This window comes from Tursiops truncatus, chromosome 9 (assembly GCF_011762595.2).
Source record: "Tursiops truncatus isolate mTurTru1 chromosome 9, mTurTru1.mat.Y, whole genome shotgun sequence".
NCBI lineage: Eukaryota > Metazoa > Chordata > Mammalia > Artiodactyla > Delphinidae > Tursiops > Tursiops truncatus.
This window is the reverse complement of record NC_047042.1, coordinates 83,847,763-83,871,177: the sequence shown is the minus strand read 5'-3', so window position 1 is coordinate 83,871,177 and position 23,415 is coordinate 83,847,763. Positions and strand designations below refer to the sequence as shown.

The 23,415-nt window shown below is 42.2% G+C and overlaps 1 long non-coding RNA gene across 1 annotated transcript in view; it reads left to right on the top strand.

Moving 5' to 3' along the window:
- Window positions 1-23,415, top strand: part of LOC109547904 (uncharacterized) — a 212,519-nt gene that overhangs the window by 153,946 nt on the left and 35,158 nt on the right. The window contains exon 15 of the long non-coding RNA XR_004528175.2: window positions 17,389-18,356. This is a non-coding gene — a long non-coding RNA (uncharacterized lncRNA). The remainder of the gene's footprint in view (window positions 1-17,388; window positions 18,357-23,415) is intronic.

Genomic DNA, 23,415 nt, shown 5'->3' with positions numbered 1-23,415 from the left:
CAGTCCTTAAACTCTCTGTTTCTTTAATTATTCCAGGTTCCTCTTTGTCCCTCCTTCTGTCTGTGTCTCTCTCATGCTTTCTTGGTCTTGCACACATGCACACACATACCCCTTAGTTTGTCACCTACCTGTCTCACAAACATATATATCTCCTTTCTTTTTCAGTGATATACGCGCTATACTTGGAAAACCACTTTGTAAAATGAAACTGTATGATTTATATTTATATTTTGTCTCATTTTTTCCTCAAAATTCCTTTCCTTTGCTTCTCATAAATGAAAACTAGATACTGTATTCAGTACCATTTATATAAGCTTATTTTTCCTCTTGGAAATAGTAAGTTATGATGATGTTGACCGAAAACTTACTGTTAATGTAAGAAGCCTTAGAATTTACATCCAGCTCAAGGCCGTGCAGAAATGCAGATTCACTCAGTAAGCGCTCACTGACAGCCTGCTTTGTGCCAGACTTCACCTCCTCTTAGCTTTGGAAAGCTTCAAAGTGGGGCAGTTTATGTTTGGGAATGACCAGTTAAAATAGCAAGACAGGTAGGCAAGAATCTAACTTTCAGAAATTTCAGTGGGGTGGGGGGGCGGAAGCATGTATCAAAACAGATCACAGTCTTATCTTATTGGAGCTCCAGAATCAATAAGTACATTTGAAAGATGTACTCTGTCAACCTTCTTAACAGAATTTTTGCTGGCACTCCTCTTTTTGAATCTCTGTTCTGAATCGTTTATTCTTTCTTTTTAGTAAGGAGGAAGAAAAAGTTCTCCTTAAGAATTCATTAGAAATTAACATTAATCTCAGCATTTAGTATTCTTCAGAATATGATGATAAAGACTGATTTGAAAGGGCAGTGCTTAGTTTGATCAGCCATGGAAAAGGAGGACAGGCCGTGGTCCTGGCCAGCGCATCTTCGCCATGGTGGAAAAATGGTGTTACTTTAATTGTAATTCTTTCATTCCCTTCCTTGCCAAGCCCACTGGCTTCTGTTATAACATGTGGCGACTTCTCCCTTGGAGACTGACTCAGTCCAAGTTGCCATAATATTTAGGACCAGTTACAAAGACATTTCTTCCCCTAAACCCATGCCAAATCTAAGTCAAACTGTCTTCTCCTCCCTGGCCATTCAGATAGATCCAGTTCCTATTTGAAAAGCACAAGAAATACACAGGCCTCTTTTTGTTTCATTGCCTGTTCGAACAGATAAATAAACAAGGCACATCATGCCTAGTGCTGCTTTGAGCTTGGTCACTTCCTTCGAAAATAGACTCTGATGCTGTGTTCATTTTAAGAATTGCAACTTAGATGCTCTAGAAAAAAGAAAGCGTATATTTTAAGTCTGTCTACAATAAACTGCCGCTATCAGTGCTGATGGAGGAGAGAAGGGTAACTCCACAATCACGGGCCTTCACCAGGTGAGGTGCTGGGCTTCTCCTGGACAAGCCTTGAGAGACCCAAGCCCGGGCAGGACAGGGAGATGTTCTCATCCTTAGCGGCCTTGGATCGTCCACCTGCTAAACAGGGAACACTAAACAAGTAATATCAATCAATCCATTTTGTTTTTAAGAAAGAAAGCCTAGCGAAAAAAGATCCCCGATAAGTAAATATGTTCTGACCTCTAAACCTAGTCATTTTTTTCCCTTGGCATTTGATCCATGTATTACATATGTGTTTTATTCATCCTTGTAAAAATAATTATATTCTATAACCCAACTTTATTAGTATACATTAATTTCTTCATATTTTTAGCAAGATTTACCCTCCTTCACTGCTTAGTTTGTTTTAAAGTATAACGTTCAGCACAGTTCATTTTTACGGGTTGTATTTCTGTCTTTTTAATTTGTTGATTATTTGATACATACAAAAGATTATGCATAACATACACGTAAGCTCTAAAGCACAGTTTTAAAAAGTGTACTCCAGTGACCCACCACCTACTTTCAGAACTAGAACATTACAGATGCTGCTGGATCCCTCTGTGAACTTCCTTCCCACTATTCTCCACCTTCCTTGCAATTCTGAAATTTGTGTTTTTAATCCTCTCGATTTATTTTAAACAAACATATAAATCTTATCACACAAATGTGCGTTGCTAAAGGTATTTTGAGGTACGTAAAAAATGGTGTCACACCATGTGTAGTTTTTTGTAGCTTATGTTTTTCCCCCATATTATGTTTATAAAAGTCACCCACGTTGTTGGGAGTATAGCTGCAGTTCCTCTGTATACATTGCTGCAGTGTCCCAGAGGTGTGAATGTATCACAGTTTACCCATTATCTTGTTGATGGGGAGAGGGGAGAAAAAGAAGGAGCTCTGTTTTAGTCATGTTGACTGTGAGATGCCTGTTGCAATTCCAGTGGAGATGTTGACTTGGCAAGTGGATAATCAAGTTTGTATTTCAGGGGAGAGGTCTCAGATGGAGATACCAGCATGCAGATGGCCTTTAAAGCATTATTTCTCCAGCCGTTTCTGGAATGCTATTGAACCTATGGATTGAGATTTTTATTTAAAAAAAAGTTTTTATCTTTCTTTTTGCTTCTGGGCTTTCCAGTCTGCCTGGTCACTTTGCTGAAGTGTGACTTGTAAAAGAATAAATGAGGAGAATATGAACCTCAAAGAAAACAGGGGAAAGTGTCTTGCAAACTCCAAAGGGGTGTAGAAGGTTAGGTATTTTATTATTACCTCTCTCATGGAGTTTCATTCATTCCAACTGGAACTCTCTATAAATCTGCTTTGGAAGCTGAAAAAATATATACTTAATAAATTATTACATTTGATTTTAATACCTTGTTAACTTTTAGCTAATAGCTAATGTTCACCTAGTGTTTACTTTACAAGAATTAACGCATCTAATCCTCACAACAGCCTGTGACAGGTAGATGGTATTTATTCATACCTTACAGACGAGAAAACTAAAGCTCGAAAATGGTAGACTCAGGATTCGAATCCACAGAGTTGGCTCCTAAAAGCTGTGCTCTTACCTAATATGTGGGACTGCCCCTCATTTCAAGGACAGGTTTCAACCAGTTCCTTCAGCTTCAAGCGTTCAAAAATTTTATGGTCACATTTCAGCATGGCCACCTTGAGCCAGCTACAAAACAGCACTCAAGGCCCTGGGCCCTGGCAAAGGGCCTCGCCTGCACTGACTTAGTTGCGCCACTGGACCAGCCTCAGACCTCACAGGGCACTGCCCACCTGCCAAGTGTCCACTCTATGCCCGTTTCAAATGATGCACTTGATTTAAGTTCCCTGCCTGAAGCCACCCAGTGAATCCGTAGTGGGCCAGGGACTGTGATCCGGGTCTCCTGCCTTTCAGGCACTGCATTTGTTTTGTGTTAATAAACCGTATTTCTCCAGGGGATCTGGCAGAAATTTGAAAGTGCTTAATTTTACTGCAGTAAATACTGAGAATCCTTTTTAAAGCATAGAAACCAAGCCCCAGGCAGGGAAAACATAATTTGCTCTCAGGGCCTTTGACAAACTCACCTTGGCACTGGGATTAGATCATAGATCGCTGGCCTTGATTCCATCTCCCAGTGGAGCTGGCTGAAGGGATCAGGACCTCTGCTGTGGCCACAAGGCGGCAGCTGGACCTGGAAATACTCTTGCAAATGAAGCTGGAACGCATGACGTCCTACCCACAGAATCAGCATGTCACGGCTGCTTGCCATCGGGGGTGTGATGGGGAAGGTTACATTCCTGGGACATTGGTGATACAGGTCAGGACCCAAGTGAATTAGCCCAGCAGTCAGAGCTAACACCTTTCTTGCCTTTCTTGCTCTGTGATGGGTGCCGTGCAGTTAACTCCCTACGGTTGTGAACGTGCCATGTTTTCTAAACCCTAGTCAGTCAAGAAGAAATTATAGGCATCCAGAAGGGAGAACGAAATCTGAATCATAAAGTACTTGAGTGCGGAGGGTACAGGGAGTAATTTTTTTATTTTGTCATCAGAAGAATGCTAGATGTATTGTAGACCCTCAACCGATAACACTTGTGATAAATTGATAGAGAAAAACTGAGAGAAAGGATTGAGCAAGATGAAAGCTGACTTGCCAAGGCTGGTCTGGTTGTGTTCACATGGGAGCTGGATTTGAATGTAGTTTTCGCAGGAGACCCACAGCGGTAAGGTGCACAAGGGCATGCGTTATTTCTTTTAATTCTCGTAATTCCCACAGCGGCCACAGATGATGGGAGTCGAGGTTCGTCTCTGCCCTGAAAGAAGGGCTTTAGGCATTCGTGGCAAAAATGGACCTGATTAGGTCTGCGCTTGGCTCAGCAGGTTAACTTTCCTGTCGGTAACTGTTCCTAGACAAGATGCTTCAAAACTATGATGATCGGTTTGGGCTTGTCCGTGTTCACACTTTCTCTGTGGTGCAGATGATTTTGTTGCCACTTCCTGCGGCCCTGCCGGTTCAGAGCCTGCGCAGTGAGCAGCCTGGCGGCCAGATGAGGCAGCAGACGCGGCCTTTAAGACCTGGGGCTGCATCCTGACTCCGTCAGTCACGGGCTGTGTAAACTCAGGCGAGCCCTCCACGGTCCTGTGTTGATGACCGTGCCCGTCACACCCTCACAGGACGTGCTGTGTGGGGAAAGGACTCCTTGGATTGCTCCCCCTGGAGCCAGGTGACGGGAGGGGCCTCGAGCATCCTCTTAGTGACACTACCTGCCTTCCTAGCTGTCAGGTCTGATGTTGTCCTCTGCCCCCAGTGACCCTGCTTATTATTGGTAAATGATTTCTTCATTGAGAGGCATCCTTTACGAGAAGCTACATTTCTATGTAGGTGGTAAAAATGAGAAGAGTTGCTTGAGAGCTAGTTCTGCCTTCACATGGATATATCCAAAGTTAAAATCGGGCTTTGTGTTTCCAAGAGATGTTGAATGAATAAAAAGGGCAGAAATACTGGACCTTGGTCACAGTTCTTAAACTGTTCACTTAAGAAACATAGCTCTGTATTTACACACAGATAAGCTGAGAAGTCAGTGAGCAGAGCTACCTGCTGTAGTGGCTGTTGTACAGATAAAACATGAAAGATCTAGGAGCTAATTATTCCTTATTTTTGTGCCTCCGTGTCACATACATAATAATTTGAATTTCATGCCAAAAGAAGTACTCCTTGTCTTTGCTAAAACCAGTGTAGCTGCTGTTGCAACTCTTGTCTTCCTTTCCTTCCCTCCCTCCCTTCTTCCTCTTACTACTTCTTTCTTCTTCCCTCCCCACCCCTTCCCCACCCTCCTTCCATCCATCCCACGGTGTTTATATAAGGAAAACACAGACACTAATCCTGCCTTCATGGAATTTACAGACTAGTGGAAGAAACAGGCAGTGTACAAATGCACAAAGGCAACTGCAGGTTATGATGTGCTATGAAGAAAAGAAGCATGTACAGTAAGAGTCTCAATAAAACCTTGTGTTTGCCTCTCCGTGTACATATTAGAAATTAAGAAGAGTGACGGAGCTGTTCTATTGTCACCTATTGGAGGGTAGATTTATAAGCATAAAGACTGGTTTTAGAGACTTCCCTGGCTGTCCAGTGGTTAAGACTCTGTGCTTCCACTGCAGGGGCACAGGTTCCATCCCCAGTTGGGGAAGATCCCACATGCCACGAGGCATGGCCAAAAAAAAAGCGGGGGGCGGGGGGGGCCTGGTTTTATAAAGCTACCTACTACGAATCACTGTTGGAGATTAGTATTATGAGTTTGTTTCCATATAGGTAAAGAATAGATAGATAGATAGATAGATAGATAGATAGAAAGTTAGTTTTTCCTAACAAGCACAAAAGACAATTTGTGAAAACCGATGTCTCATGTGTGCATTGTAGGGTTGGTTGATGACTGTTGGTTGAGTTGTAATAACCTGGAGGAGAAGCTTTTATTTTATTTTATTTTATTTGTTACAAATAAGTTTAGAGCAAGGCTGTACATATTCTCTGCCGCTTTCAGAGGAGTTTGGAAAGGGAGAGCTCATTTCTGTGGTATTTATGATAGCTGTCTGTTCCTAAAGATGATTTCATGGAAAATTCCCATCAGTGTCCTTAGACTGAAATCAGGGATCGGGTCTGCTGTTCATGTAAGACTCAGTGGGCAAGAAAGCGTGGAAGGAAAGCCACCGCCCCGCTGAGGGTTGCCACCCTGGCCGGCAGGTCGGCCAGCTCAGGCTTACCTTCTGAACGTGGATACCTCTGCACATGTGCTGGGAGCTGAACGTGGATATCTCTGCACATGTGCTGGGAGCTGCTGGGGTCAGTGCACTTCGTACTTCCTGTCACCTGAAGAGAGGGCTCTGGAGCTGGGGTCCTTCCCAAGTCTCACCACTAAAGCGAGCAAAGACAGTGCTTTCAGTTCAGGTAACATGTCCGGGGTTTAAATTCTCACAATCCATCTTTGAGTCCCCTCGGGACAGACCTTGTCTCTTCTTCTTTGGCCCTTCTGACTAAAAGCAGCCAGGATTTTTAAACCAACTAACCTTTAAAGATTTCCGAACAGAGGAGAAAATTAGAGCAGAAACCTATTAAAGCTGAAGGTTATCTTTAAAATTACCTTTTCTCATTAGGAGTAGAACACTAGATCATTGAAAGTTTGTTCATGTTTGTGACTGATTGTATATTTAAATAATTTAAAAATCAGTACCTCATTTTAATGTTGAGTTCACTTCACGTCCATATCACCACCATCATTTCCATGAGGTTCTAGGTCTTTTGTAAACAAATTAAACACAGTACTTTCTTTATGACATGAATTAAATCTAGATCCCAATGATATTTGGCACCTTCTAAATACCCAGATGGGCACAGCGTTTGCCTTGAAGTGAAGACGTGCATGGGGTTTTAATCACATCATGTTTTATTTTTTCTCCTTTAAATATCGCCTTTTCAATAGTTGCTTCTTAATGAATGACTGGTTGTTTACTGTGGTTTAGAACCAAGAATTTGAACATTAAAAAATTCTAATCAAACTACAGAGGGAAAAAATTTTCCCTTTCAGTCTCTCATCTTTTATATTAGAATAAAAATAATTTGTCTTCCTTTTGGAAACTTAATAGTTTAAGAAATCCCATCATTCTCTTCTTGAAAACTTAAGTTTAATAAATCAGTTCTGAGGAAATTTAATTACAGTTCTTAAACTATAAAAAGCTCTTATAAAATAAAAACAAGGGTAAGGCTAGAATAAGTTTCACCTCTTGAGCATAACCGTCATTTGAAAGAAAATGCAGTTAACAAATAATTTTTGCTGTATCTTCTCCATTGTTTAATCACTGAAGATACTTGGATTGTTTTTTTTTTTTTTTTTTTTTTTTTTTTTGGCGGTATGCGGGCCTCTCACTGCTGTGGCCTCTCCCGTTGCGGAGCACAGGCTCCGGACGCGCAGGCTCAGCGGCCATGGCTCACGGGCCCAGCCGCTCAGCGGCATGTGGGATCTTCCCAGACCGGGGCACGAACCCATGTCCCCTGCGTCGGCAGGCGGACTTTCAACCACTGCGCCACCAGGGAAGCCCACTTGGATTGTTTTTTAAATAGCAGAAACAAGGCATGGAATTTGTTCTCTACCCAGGTAAGGATCATTTGAATCCAAAGACCAGATTGCAAAACAGGCCTCAGGTACCTACAGAGGTTGAGAGATGTTCAAGACAACCTGAAGGCAAGAAGGGGTGTGTTCTGTTGTAGGAGGTCTTAAAGGAGAATTTTATATCAGAATTATACCCTCTTTTATCTTTGAAAGTGAGTATATCTTCATGGCAGATTATTCTCTTGAAACAAGACGATCCGATGACCCACAGGGAAGTTATGCTTTGGGAGTGCTCATCAAATTAAGAAAAGAGGGACTTCCCTGGTGGTCCATGCTCCCAGTGCAGAGGGCCCGGGTTCGATCCCTGGTCAGGGAACTAGATCCCACATGCTGCAACTAAGAGCATGCATGCTGCCAACTAAGACCTGGAGCAGCCAAATAAATAAGTATTAAAAAAAAAAAATCAAGAAAAGAAAGAGCTTATAAAAGGGGCCAAGTAGCTCAGAGGCGTTGTTCCTTCTGCTGAACTTCTAAATACGAGCACAGACGTCATAAGAGCAGGTGTTTCCATTGCCCTCTGTGTGTTGTGCTGCTACAACACACACACCTCAAAGACGTCCCATCAGCTCCTGGTTTTCGAGCTTCGGCTGTCCCAAAGGACCCCGAGCACTGTGGGTTTTAGGCTAGGGTTGGGGTTTGGTGAAAGTTGTTATTGCTTCAAAGGCAGAGGGCTGAACTTGGGTAAACATGTGGCAACCGAAAGCTGTTCTCTGTTCCATGAAAGCAGTGGCATGATGCTTTCAGATCCTGCCTGCAGACTGCCCGGTATGTCTACAGTTAGCATTGCATTTATAATGGAAATAAGTGATCCGACACTCACGTAGCTAAATATAATTTATAATTTTGAGGTAAGGTTGAAACATGAAAGATCATGCTTTTCAAACTGCTGTGATGACTTAGACAGACAACTCATTTTAGATAATGGTGAATTAAGCCTGCCAGCCATCTGAACATTTTTCACCCATTTGTTCAAACACCTGCAGTTGGGTGCTAAACGTGCATGTTTAATTGCTTGAACTTAAATTATAAAATCCCTAAAGGATGTTTTTATATAGAAGAAAATAAATCTCTTGCAAAAACTGTCTGCCTGCTCTCCTGAGCTCCTTGCCTCTCTCAGGACGTTTGTGGCAGTCCCTCTTAGAAGAGGTCCGCTTTGAAATACAGGAAGTTCAGCTCTTCGGGGAAAATGCAGAGGTCTGAACCGTGAACAACATCACTCCAGGCATTCCCTGGGGAGTCCACTTGGTCAGAAACAAGCTTCATGCAAGAGCTGAAGTTCATCCAGGTTTCTTGAAGGTGATGATTAACATGGTCAAAGGTCTGTTTTATCAGCCCAGAGCCCGCCTCTGTTTTTAAGCTCCAGCCATTCACCTCTGCTCTTGCTGACTCTCTGCAGCCACAGAAGATACCAGAACGGGATGAAAATGGCCCTGCAACAGAGCAGGGCACTCTTGGCTTGAGCCTTTTTATTTGTCCCTCCAGCGGTTCCTAGCTGTTGTGACGTCAAGGCTGCCATTTAAAGCAGAGAAAAAGGAAACCGTGGCCTCTCTTCGCATCAGTAGCCTGGACAAGCCGTTGTTTCTCAGGCATCCACAACACTCTCTGTCTGGCAGAGCTGTGCATTCCATGCCTGGGTGACCTGGTTAAATGGAGGAAACCAAATGCTCTCCGTTGAATGCTCTCCAAAGCAAGCATTCCACCCTGAGCTTCTGAAGCCCAGGCTTCACTGCGCCCGAGGACTGTAAATGGAGCTGCAGCAGTGCTCTGCATTATCTGCTTGCATGTGCAGCTTCTGTGTAGTCTTAAAAGAGAGCATGTCGTTCGCAATGGCCTTCATTAACGTACACTGCAACAGCGACATTATGTGCTGCCTTTGGCCTTTGGGGTCAGTGCTACAAAACCCCTTTTGGAAAAGCAGTGCTGTGTTAAAAAGCTTCCGGAATCACAGTCAGAAGTTCAAAACCGCTGAACTGCCACTGGTTCTTCCCATCCCACTTCTGCTCACCCTGTTCCTCAATTTCAGATTTCTGAATTCTAGAAAGCTCTTGTATTTACTTACATATTAACTTCTCACGGTGCATTTTTGTGCTTGTATAACCTCTGCATGTATATGAAAAAGAATCTCTACTATAAGGTGTAGATCGCAGGCTCTGGATTTTTCCTTATGAAGAGTAACACCTCTTGCTTTTCAGAGAGAAGGAGCTATTTCAAAGTATCACAAAACCGCTCTCTGTTTAGTAACAAGCCAAGATCCCTACAGCAGACAACAATCTTGCAAGGCCAAAAGCTCACTAATAACGTTCTGATCGCTTACTTACATGCCTCAGAATTCACCGACTTAAGACTCAGTCTCCCTAGGGCGTGCCTTCTTGGGTTTCTCTGGCATCAGAGACAACATTATTTTATTAGATTCTTGGAGGCGGACATGACAGTTACGAGAAAAAGCACAGCAATCACATTTTGTATTCCAGCGTTGTCTTGGTTAAGTCAATAATACGCTTTTGAGGTTTTATGTTACAAATCCCATTAAATCTTTCTCAAAACAACCCTTCTCTGAACGCTTGATTGAAGGATATTTGCAGAAACCAAAACCATTTAATTTTATACAGAGGTGTATATACACGTGTCAGGCGGGATCTGGATACACGTTGAGGCCTTTATAACTTGAATTATCGTAAGACAAAATTCTTCCAGTTTATAAACTCTTGTCTTCTGGGGAAAAAAGTAGAGATCTTCAGGTAACTAGATAAAGATAGAATAGGTGGAGTGGATCTTGTAAAGTTAGAATTTACACAGTTTACTAGACTGCGGTCTAGTTTTGCCTAGACAATCAGACTTGCCCAGAGGCTAGCCTGATGCCATATGAATGCCGTATCTATGCCACCATAGATACAGTGGTGGGACCAGGGCATGGAGCTGATGAGCAGGTCTTCTTTATGGGTGCTTTGGGCTGGGTAAGCCTGCGAATCTTGAAATGAGAGGAAGCCTAGGGCATTACTTCCCATTTGTGGGCTGGAGAATTAGTTCTCTTATTGTTCACTACTATCTGCATATCAGTAATTCTTTTATTCTTCCTTTTTCTGTTATTCCCATTTCAAGAGGTCCTTGTTATCTGAAGATAACCGCTCCGAGAAAACTGTTACTTTTAGACAATTGACTTAAAACTGAATCAGATATTTTAAACAAACAGTAAAATTAAAAAAAGATTTTATTGGGATTAAGTCTTGAAAAGTTTAAAAAAAGTTGAATCTCAGTTTGTTTTACATTATATGACAGAAATTTGGACTATGATGAAACAATAGGCTATTTTTTAGACCAAAGATTGTTCACTTCTGTGACAGAATCATAAAGAGGGTGATTTTTGTTAGAAGCATTTAATTTCCCCAAGGACCTCGCTTAATCTTTTGATACACAAGCCATTCTCTTGAAGAGCCTACCTCTCGTGTAATCATATCTGTTGACTTTTGCTTCCTCAGTTGTTAACTGTTCAAACTCCCTTTGATCCTTATTTGTCAGTGACTGTGTGTGACTCACGCAGTTCCCCAGCATCACTTTTATCAGCTATGTGTAAAACTGCAGTTTCTGTTACAAGTGAACTACATTGTATTTGCATTTTTATTCTGTAGTACTGAACAGCCAAGAAAGTGAGCAGGAATAGATACTGATGTTACCACTAAGTGATCACTTTGTCATTGTTGTTTATATTCTGATGATCGGTGCTTCCTTTTGCATCCTGGTAACTACAGGGACTCAGAGAATGATCATTCAAGTAGTTACATGGTACATTTAAAGCACCCAGTATGGCTTAGTGGGCTTTATCATCAACCACATGTAGAGTTGTATGCCATTCCTGGCACTTAATAGATTTTATAACCTTGGGTGAGTTCTTCGCAGAACCTCAGATCCTTGGTGTGTAATGTAGAGTCATAAAACCAACCTTGTGGAGCGGTCATGGGGATTAGAGCCCACATATACAAAATTCCTGGGTCATGCATAGTGCGTGTAGCTCAAGAAATGATCCCTGTTAGGGTCACTGTTGCAGTTGTGTGGTGCCGTACGTGTTATGAGACTTTCACGTTCAGTTCAGGCTGAAGAGCTTAAACTTCAGCCAAGTCGCTGAACATTTTTAAGGTGTGCATTCACCTGAGGAAGCTAAGTTTCAGAAGGTCACATTTGGTGACTGTGTATGTCCCAGATTAGATCATATCATTTGATAACCATTTTCTTCATGCTGTAGATGAGCACACCAAGTCCCAAGGAAACCACATAACTTTCTCAGGACCACATGGTTTGCATCTGGCAGAGGCAAACCCAGAACCCAATCTTCCTACTCTTTACTGTGTTCTTCTGCCACGCAGTTGCTCGTTGGCAAGTGAACAATTAAAAAGGCTGTCATAGTTGTCCAGGAACAAAGTGATAAAGGTCCGACAGATTTTTTTGAATCGGGAATGGGCGGGAGAGGACAAAGGCAGCAGTCACTGGAAACAAGCGCTGATTAGACTTGGCGACCGATTGGCTCAGCTCTGCTCCCTGAAGAAGGGTTAGGGTCCAAGTTCTCAAGCCTGGTCCTATGGCCGTACAATTAATTAAGCTAAGACAAATAGACGTTGTTGGTTTTGTTGTTTCCTGATGAGTTTGAAAGGACCACCCTTCCAGATGGAAGTATGTAGGACTGAAGGTAGGAGAAGACGCCTGTGTGAAGAAATAACTTTGAGATTCTAACGCCAAAGAAGGACCGTTGAAACCATCGTGCCGTAGAGAAGTATACACACCTCTGCGTGCGTGCGCGCGCATGCGTGTGTTAAACTGGATTTTCTGACATATTCCCCATTCAGGACTAAGCCACATTCTAACTTACGGCTCAGTTATAATTACAGACTGTTATACCTTCATCAGAAAGAAGAGCTATTCTCATAGATTCTTCTGTGTCTGTGTGTTTGTTTTGTTGGATGCATCCTGCTGTGGCATGGAGAGACAGACTTTGCTGGGCCCTGTTTTGTAAACAAATCTGCTCACACACACTCTCTTCTATCATTGTGTGTGTACACGGGCTCTGCTTTTCCCACCAGACACACGGAAGCCTAGGAATTCAGAAGCTTGTTTTCTTTTAGAAATATGCAGCCATCAAAGAAAAATGTGGGCATGCATTTAAAATGTGCGCATCTACCCAGTGTGAGTTTTTGACTCTTCACGATTCTAACTCTGGGCCATGAACTCCTCAAGAACATTGCAGCCCGATGCACATACAGTACCCCTGGGAGGCATCCTGAAGCCACCTTAAAACTATTGATTGAGCTCAGCAAGTAGAGAAAGCTTTCTACCCTCCAAGATCATTCTGTGGGATTAGTCAGCCAAGATGATAAAGTATAATACTAGTTTTTCCAAGAAGAGGTGATTCGTCCCTTTCTTAGATTGGACTGTGAACTTAGCATAATGTATATTTATACAGTCACTTCCTACCTGTAGTTTTTTGCACGTTTTATTTAATATTCCAGCCAAGTTCAAGTTTTTATGACAGGAAGTATGTGAATGGTTATGACAGGAGTAAATAACGTTTGATTTTATGATTACAGGAAGTAACTTTTCATGCCAAATAAATCTTTAGGGGGAAAAGTGCCGGCTTATAAATGTAACGTACATAAATTTCCCAGAATCTTTGCTCTCTGAAGGGGAAATAAAAGCAGAATGTGGTCTTATTTCTTTCTCTTCTTAACTTTTCTTGTCAACAGATGTCTTTGTTTTAGGATGAGGTATTTTCGGGTATTTCGTTGTGACCCAATATGACACGGAACCATTAAAAAAACTCTGCGTGGATATAATAAGGCCAAACGTTATAGAATAAATAGCATGAAAAGTTTGAATACCCTAAGTAGGAAATTACTTTTTCCTTCAAGAGTAAATGACCAAATTATCAATCACCATCGAAGCCAAGGAGGCCCCAGCTTCCAATTCCTCTGGTTTCCACGTTCCGTAAGCACATGGGAAAGAGAGTTTGTTTAACATCAGGTCTGCATATGAGCAAGTTTACAAAGAAAAGAAAGAATTGGATAGAACTTCAGTTATGTTCATCATAGGAGAACTTTGATAGAGGCTTTGTGTTTCTCTGACTTAAAAAAAGAAGAAGAAAAAATAGGACGTAAAGATTGATTTCCCTCATCTTTCTCTTTTCTTCTTAAAGCCTGAGGGGCGTGTAGTGAGAAGAAAATGTCTGACACATTTCTGAGGACTGATGTTACACATGCATGCGTCACATGAGTGAATGAATGCCTGACAGATCAAAATAATACTCAAGAAGTGCTTCCCGGTTCCGGGCGGCTGTGAGGCAATGGTGCAGCACCTTGTGATGGAGGGGCAAACCTTGCCTCTGTGCCGGGGATCCTCACTCCACCATTCTGATCGAAGGGATCTCTAGATCCCTTCTGCCTCAAAAACTCAGTGTCACAAATTTTGCAAAGAGGTAGTTTGCAAATTATATGAAGCTGTTCTCAGAGAACAAACTGATGTGTTAGAGTTAGCAGTACTTAGTTGTCATTAGTTTTCTTTCAGTTCTGCGGAGAATATATTTGCATGTGACATGAGTAGAAATCTGCCTCGAGTAGTAGTTTTCAGGGCGGCTTTACTTAACACGCATCACAGCCCGGCGTGGCGGGCGGACGTGCTGATGGTAGGCTCCGAGCAGAGTGATCAAGGTGAGGCTCCCTGGCTTTGAACCCTGGCTCCACCACCTGCCGACTGTGTGACTGTGGTCAAACCCGTAAAGCCCCTGAGGCTGTGTCCTTATCTGTAGGATGGGAATAATCCGAAGAACTGAGCTTGTAGGGTTGCTGTGAGGATCGAATGAGTAGATCCGTGTAGGTGCCTAAACCGGCCCTTGTAGTCAGGTTGCTGTCACCATGGACACACTGGCTGAAAGAGGCTGGGTGATCTGGACCAGAGCAGAGCATCACCAGGGGAAGAGGCGGAACCCCATGCGAGGCCTCCTGACTTCCCGCGTTGGGTCTGGTGCCCTTCCTGTGTGAGGCCACACCCCAACGTTTCTATAAAAGGGCCGCTAAAGAGTGCACTCCTTTCCGTTGTTTAAAAGGAAACTTTGAGTAAACGTTAGCTGTGAAGAACCTTTGTGACAGGGTTTTGTTTTGTTTGCGGGGGATGGGGGGACAATGGGCCCAGAGGTCTGGAGAGCAAACACTGATTCTGTGAACTTGGGCTTGCAGGATATCCACAGCGTAGCAAATTAGAGCAGGACCTGGAAAGCCCCTGTAGCTTAATCACATTCTGAATACCCACCCTTAGAAATAGTCCCCTCAGCCTCCCCCACTTACAGGAGTTCCTAGAGGGCGACAGCTTCTCAGCAGCGGCCACGTGGGTTGGGTTCATATTCTCCATACTGTCCCCGCATGTATTTTTATGATCTTTATTCTGTTTTGTTCTACTTTTCCTTTCTCTTTTTGAAACCTCTGCATTGGCCACCCAGGACTTAAGATGAACTTTCATAAGGCACAGTCTGAAACAGGAACAAACTGCACAGAAGCTTTGAGAACTTGGAGCATGTGTATGAACGTGACACAGTGGGAGGGGAAATTAGATATTCTAACATTTGAGTAAGTGTCTGGCCTCTAATCATTCACCAAGCTCAGTATCAATAGGAGTTGTTTTTTTTTTTTTTTTTTTTGCAGTACGCGGGCCTCTCACTGTTGTGGCCTCTCCCGTTGCGGAGCACAGGCTCCGGACGCGCAGGCTCAGCAGCCATGGCTCATGGGCGCAGCCGCTCCGCGGCATGTGGGATCTTCCCGGACCGGGGCACGAACCCGTGTCCCCTGCATCGGCAGGCGGACTCTCAACCACTGCGCCACCAGGGAAGCCCTCAATAGGAGTTTTTTAAGCTGTAGATATTTAAAATTGCACTCCCTCTAGGGTTCCTGTTCTTTAGACATCATACAGAGAGGTCCTCTTTACATTGAGCAAGTTCATGATGAGGTCTTGGGAGTGAGGCCAGAGGGATGACTGTTGTGTAGTGTTGCTGGTTTGAATCAAATCCTTAAGGACATTTATTGGTGCTGTTTTTTACTCATCCTCAATTTGAAGGTTGTATTCACACCATGCATATGGTTTCCATACTCTTCTTTTTAAAGTATCAGTTTTGGTAAAATTGTGAAAACATTTCACATTCGTGAAAATTTCCTTCCAGAGTATAAAACACAGACGGTTTTATTAAAATTTTTCACATGTATTCTTTATGTTTATCTTGAGTGTTCAAAAATGAGAAATACAGGAGCTGGGGTAGAAGGTACCACCACGTTAGAAATTGAGGGCTGGGCGGTGCCGTGTAACAAATAACGTGAACACGTTGGATCTGTTTGTTTTTATTCTTCAGTCCCATTAAGTGGAAGCTCGTGTTTTTCTCTTTCTGCCTGCATGAACTCCTCTGCTCCCGTACCCCACCATTCCCACCCAAGACAGAAGCACATAAACAGCCTGAAAATAAAGGACAGGTTTTTTTTTAAAGCTCCTCATTTAGCAAAATGTCTACAAGTCTCTTCAGAAAATGAGCTGTGTCACACTGATGCTCCTTAAGATGGGATAAAAGCAATTTTTCTTAGTTTGCCCAGTTATCAAGAAATTCTACTCTTCTCTAAGTGATCAGGTTTGGTTAAAGCCAAGAGAAATACAAAAGGCCACATCTTAGCCCTTCGTGGTCGGTTTTCAAGGGGCGCTTTGGTGCAAAAATCACGTGGTCACTGTTAATGTGAGGGGCTGTTAGAAATAGGTGTTTTTCTGCCCCCATCACAGACAAATCTGAAAATGTTCCCTCTTCTCCCAAACCCCGGGGATGGCACTCAGAGGCTGTGTCTTCAGTGTCTCAGCACCCAGTGGGGAAGATGATTTCCATAATTGAAATATAGGGACAAACGAAAATAGCTCTTTTTCCTTGAAGGGTTAATGTTCTAAGCAGCTTCAGATTGGTTCACTTGAATCTTAAAATTACTTTTCTGGTCACGCGCACTGAAGGTCTAAGCATTTGTGAAATGTCTTTTTTTTTTTCTTTCTCCTGATGCTGTTCTCTCTTGGCTGTCTTAATTACACAGGGGTTGAAAAACCAAATTAAAATTAGGCGTGGCTGGTAAACAGCGATCACGTTGCATGCTTTTAGCTTTGAATGCTTGTTGGAGTTACTTCTCCTCCCTGTATTGCTTTCCTCCCCACTTTTTTTTTTTCCAAAGGAAATATCATAAGCTCTTTTAGAAGTACTCACAGGAAGTGAGTATCCGTATGCTGGTTACTCGCCAGCAACTGAGCGCTGACAGGTTGACAGTGCTGCTGCCCTCCTCCCAGATTTATTTGAACCTTTCTGCCAGAGTCCGGGAATATTCAGGGTGTACAGACCAAAGGGTTTTTGTGTACTGAGGGAGTTAGAAGAGGAAACTGGTCATCGCGCGTCATCTCGGTGGATGGTGATTCAGGGAGCTGTGACGGGGGGTCAACGAGGCACGTGGCTGCCGCCGTTTCTGAGGTTTCTGCTCACTTCTCAGAGGGCGGGCTGTCTTCTAAAAATTAGTGCTCCCTCCGCCGCCAACAACGATTCTTTTGCAATGAATCACTTCCAGAAATGAATAGCCACAGTTTTTTGGAATGAAGGTTGTGAAATCCCTCGTTCATAATGGCAGGTTTTCAGTTGGTGGTTTTATCAGAGAGAATTTCTCAAGATCAAAACGAAACTTCCTCTTTAAAAGGAAAGAAAGTACTCTCAATACAGAAAGCAAAAGTATTTCCAGTCTCCTCCTGACGCACTGTCACAGAAGATCTCTGTACTTGTATTTAGAGATACACATCCATATACTTGCCTGAACGTGTGAGTCCTTGGAATTACGGATTCGTTGCCGGTAGCTGGTGATCTCCTACGCAGAAGGTCGCTAACTACAAGAAATGTTACGTGCGGTGAGTAGGTGGTAGATTCTGAAGATTATTGCTAACCCCGTGCTCGTCCTCTTGAGTCATGGATTCAGAGGACTGCTAGCAAGCTCTTAAATACTTCTGCTTTGTATGATTTAATGGATGGAGCTGCCGGACTCATGGAAGCCTGTGAAAGGTTTTTCAGAGCATGGGTTAATTGCATAATCATTGAATCTTTTGAATATACTAGTCCTTTGGAGGGAGAAAAGATGTTTTACAGAAGGAAGCAGTTTGTGGGGGGCTTTTAGAGATGCAGTTACTTCTCTTCTGTGTTTTAAGTATCACTCCATCTTCTTGTGTGAAAGAAAGAAATGACTACACGGTTTCAACAGAGAAAAAGTTACGCCAACTCTTTTTAAGTGAAGAAATTTCATCCACGTGTTACTCCTAACTGGATTTTTGTCCTCCTGACTATTCACAAGGGGAAACTACCCCATGAAACAGACTGACCTTCTGGCAGTATCTGCGATGTGTCTCACCCAGAACCCGGTGGGCTTTCCATGGATTATCGGCAGCACTTTTATCGAGGGGGCAAAGAGAGGGAATCCAGTTACTGGAAACTGAGTGCAGCTTCAGAAATTGTTCTCTCTCCTGAGCGGAGAAGTTGTTTGACCTACTGACTCATTTCATAGGAATTGGGGAAAACAACCTAGTGTGGTTTTCATTGTTAGTCCTGGAGGATTCCAAAGTCTGTGTGTCTGCAAATAAGATGAGCTGGAGAAAGGTAGTGTTGCCCCTTGCTGTTTCTACTTGCTTGTTCTCCTGATGGAATTCAATCCCTTGCTTCCAGGACAAGTCTAGCCTGTGCTTGGAGATCCTTTGTGTGGCTGTTCAGTGGTGAGTACGGATGACAGCAGTTTCTGATTTTTACTAGTGTTTGCTTCTCAATTTCTGAAGGGCATTTAATCCAAGTAAACGCTGTAAAGAGCATTTTTTCCGGGCACGTTTATGCTACGTTTTATGTTGACCTGTAGAAAATACACTAGGTGCGGTGATAGTTAGAAAAGATAGCATAACCCGTAGACAGCAATGAAAGTTAAGATTTAAGGTATATTTTGACAGAATAGATTTTTGCAACTTAATGACATGAAGGCAGTTTCGATTTTGACATAATTAAGTGATTTTTTGGGTAATGTTATTTAAAACACAAGTATGGAAGGTAGCAGTATATTCTAGCAAAAATAATGTAATTACTAATAGTTCATGAAAGGCATATATTTTTGGCTACTAACATAATATTTATGTGCAGAGAAACTTTTGATTCTTGATGTTTTGGTTTTAAAGTAAGTTCTATTGAATCAGCTAAAGGTATCAAAAGAGGACAAAGTAAGTATACTGTACTTGGATAAAGGCAGAAGCTGAGGGTGTTTGAAGTGATTGGTATTTAAAGTGTTAGATTACGGCCTCTGTATAATTTCATATATGATGGGTCCACCAAATCACACCCTCAAGTTCTGTTCTTCACTAATGCAACAGATGCTTAGTGCATAATTATTACAGAGTTGCGCATTCTCTTTGGAGATGGCTGAGGAGAGAGTTGATTCGGTCATGCTGGCGCTGTTTATCCAATTTACTGCTTTATGTCTGAGTGCCTTAGGGTGGGGCTCTCACCCTTTCCAGGGTGGTGGACCCCTTTGAGGTTGTGATGGACGCCATGACTCCTCTTCCCACACTCATACGCAGACACTTGCCCGCATTTTCGGCGCTTCTGCAGCCACCGTGGGGCTCATCCGCGGGCCCCGCTTAAGGGCCCCGCCAAGAGCAAGACCTCACCATGACTCTGCCATTCCCTAGCTTCCCAGCAAACACTAGAATTTAAAAGAGGAGCCATCCAAGTCGGAAAGAAGTCATTCTCTGTGGTTGCTGGGGGGGGATGAATATAAGGTAGTTTAGCTGAGTACACAAAAAAACGCCACTAAAAAGAAAATGTAGCCCTTATAGGCCGTCAACTAAATTTAAGTCAGTCCTGTAATGCTGTTGTGGAAAAAAATAGACATGATTCTTGAGTGTATTAAAAGGAGTATGACATAAAAGGGTAAGAAAATAAGACTTGCATTAGTCAGACTCATTATTATGTCCAATCTGAGTCACGTTTGAAAAAAGATTTTGGGTAATTGTGAAGAGCTCCGATATACAAGCAACAGAAAGTTATATACCCTTCTAGCAAAAGAGAAAGTAACCAGAGGTTTTAGTCCCCAAAAGGCTAAAGGATTTCTTGCTAAAGGTTCTTAAGTAGTAACAGTCTGACTTATCTTTGTAACACACTGCCTGCTTTCAGCAAATTGCAGTCCTTTAAATGGCTGTCCTGTGTAGGGACACTTGTAACACTTCTGTGATAGCTTTGGCAAGAGCAAATAAATTCAAATAAAACCAAAGAGATGTCGTCAAGACATAAAGTATATAATAAATACACTTCTTTGTTGATTAATAGATAAGAAAATCTCGATTGCCAAGATGATAAAGTAAACGGGTGGCTGAGAGAAGTTATGAAATCTCTGGGATCTCTTTCAAGATGAGAACAGGGAATTCTGTTTTAGACGGTGGAAACATTTATTAATTCCTTCTACAAGCTCTGAGGGCCTCCTTTGCTAGATGCTCACGATCTGATAGAGGAGGCAAAGGTACAAAAACAGATTCGCAGTGTATGATTAGTGCTCTGGCGGCGAGAAAACAGCACATGCTGCAGGACCTCATAACACTCAGCCACCATCCGTGAGTCTTCCCAGCGGAGGCGGTGTCTGAATTCACCCGTAAGGGACAGCCTTCAAGGAGTTAGCTGGACCAGGAAGGCAGACGTGGTGGTGAGGGCTTCAGGCAGGAGGAACAGTGTAGGCACAGGCTCAGAGCAATAGGTGGTATGGTGGAGGGTGTGGGGAAAGGAATGATGAGAGAAGGTGAAGCAGAAGGAATCACTGATAGAGGGGTCTAATGCGCTGTGCCGTGTTTGCCTGAAGGTGTCCACCTAGGAGGGTAACGAGGCCAGATGTACTCTTCAGAAAGATCACAGGGCTGCCCTGGACGGACACCGATGGCTGTGGAGTCCAGAGAGATTAGCGAGGTGAAGATGGGGAAAATGTGAAGTAAGGTTAGTGGCTTAGGTTATTAGGTGGTATCGATCACCACAGAATGAAATCCGAGAGGAAAAAAGGTTTGGAGGGGAAGACAAGGCGACATGGATGGAGCAGGCCGAGGTGTAAGAGCCCACGCGGGCCGGAAGGCGGTTTTTATGGGTGTGGACCTTGCAATGTAGGTTAGCAGCAACAATTCGAAGTCGGTGGTGGCCTTGACTTGTGTGAAGACCTGTTGCTAAAGCAGTGGGGTCACTCTTCCAAATTGTTTATATGGTATTTAAATTTTTTTCTGACTAACTTGTAATGAAACTTTTTAAAAAAAGTAGAATAAGATGAAGATGAAATAAAAATTACCTCTGATTCCATCACCCAAAGCTCTGTTAATATTTATGTATATTGATTTCCTTCCAGTATTTTCCTGAATATGCACACATGTGCGCGCGCGCACACACACACACACACACACACACAGTTGCAAGATCAGCATCATTCTGTATAGGCAATTTTATATCTTAACATTAAATGCACATCTTCTCCACATGCTTTAAACTGCTTTAAAAACATTTTAAAATGTTTTTAAATAATGGTGCATTATTCTCTAATTTGGGGGTGTTCAGTTTGCTTCCATTTTTTTAAAAGCTATTTTTACATTACAATAATTATCCTTTTTCTTTTTTAGTATAAAACTTTTAATTATATTTTGGCTAGAATTTTCCTGAGAAGTTTTTTTTTAATTGATTTACAATATTATATTAGTTTCAGGTGTAGAGCATAGTCATTCAACATTTTTATAGATTATACTTCATTTAAAGTTATTACAAAATAATTTTATAAAAGGTAGTTCGAATCTCTTAATCCCATACCCCTGTTTTACCCCTCCCCCCCATTCCCTCTCCCCACTGGTACCCAGTAGTTTGTTTTCTAAATCTGTGAATCTGTTTCTTTTTTGTTACATACATTCATTTATTTTTTTAAAACTTACTATTATTTTTTAAATTTATTTATTTATTTTGGCTGCTCCGGGTCTTAGTTGCGGCATGCGGGATCTTTTAAGCGTGGCATGCATGCAGGATCTAGTTCCCCAAGCAGGGATCAAACCCATGCCCCCTGCATTGGGAGCTCAGATTCCTACCCACTGGACCACCAGGGAAGTCCCTACATTTGTTTGTTTTATTGTTTTAGATTCCACTAACATACAGTATTTGTCTTTCTCTGTCTGACTTATCTCACTCAGCATGATACTCTCTAGGTCCATCCACATTGTCACAAATGGCGGAATTCCACTCTTTTTCACGGCTGAGTAATATTCAATTTTGTGTGTGTGTGTGTGTGTGTGTGTGCGTGCACACGTGTGCGTGTGTATGTATACATTTATATGTGTATGTATACACACACACACACACACACACCACATCTTCTTTATCCACTCACCTGTTGATAGACACGGGTTGCTTCCATATCTTGGCTTTTGTAAATAGTGCTGCTATGAACATTGGGGTGCATGTATCTTCTTCAGTTAGTTTTTATTTTTTATTTTTTTGGATATATACCCAGGAGTGGAATTGCTGGATCATATGGTAGTATTTTTAGTTTTTTTGTGACACCTTCATACTGTTTTCCATAGCGGTTGCACCGATTTACATTTCCAGCAGTGTACAAGGGTTCCCTTTTCTCCACATCCTTGCCAAAATTTGCTATTTGTAGATTTTTTGATAATACCTGTTCTGACAGGTGTGAGGTTATACCTCATTGTGGTTTTGATTTGCATTTCTCTAATAATTAGTGTGTTGAATATCTTTTCATGTGCCTATTGGCCATCTGTATGTCTTCTTTGGGAAAATGTCTATTTAGGTCTTCTACCCATTTTTTAAACTGGATTGTTTGTCTTTTTGATGTTGAGTTATATGAGCTGTTTATATATTTTGGATATTAATCCATTATCAGTCATACCATTTTCAAATATTTTCTCCCACTCAGTAGATTGTCTTTTCGTTTTGTCCCATTCAGTAGGTTGTCTTTTTGTTTTGTTGAAGGTTTCCTTTGCTGTGACAGTAATTAACCTTTTAAATACATGCGTCTTGGACTTTTTTTTTTTTTTTTTTGTGGTACACAGGCCTCTCACTGTTGTGGCCTCTCCCGTTGCAGAGCACAGGCTCCGGACGCACAGGCTCAGCGGCCATGGCTCACGGGCCCAGCCGCTCCGCGGCATGTGGGATCTTCCCAGACCAGGGCACGAACCCGTGTCCCCTGCATCAGCAGGCGGACTCTCAACCACTGCGCCACCAGGGAAGCCCTATTTTTGGTTGATTTATTCAACAGCTATTTGATGAGTACCCACTCTGTGACAGGCGTGTGGCATTTTTTAATGGCTGTCAGTAAAGTTTAACTTCTTTATGTGTTTATTAGTCCATTGTTTCCTTTTATAAATGTTCTGTTCATGTCCATTACTGACTTTTCTGTTGGGGTGTAATTATTCTATAATGTATTTGAACTGTTCTGTAATTTATGTAGTCTTTGTGTGTGTGTGTGTGTGTGTGTGTGTGTGCGTGCACGTGTGCATGTGATATTTGCAACAAATATTTTCCCCAGCTTCTTTGATTTTTAATTTTGCTTATGATTTTTTGAGATATAGAACCTTTATATTTTATTTAGCTGAAAATGAAATGATTTTTGTCTGGTTTTTTTTTTCTTTGTGACTTCTGTTACTTTGGGCTTAGGAATTCCTTCCCACCCAGAAGTTGGAAAATATTCATCTAATTAAAAATTTAGAGAAACATTTTTTATGTAAAATCCACCAAATTAGAAGTGAAGTGTGAGAAAAAGAT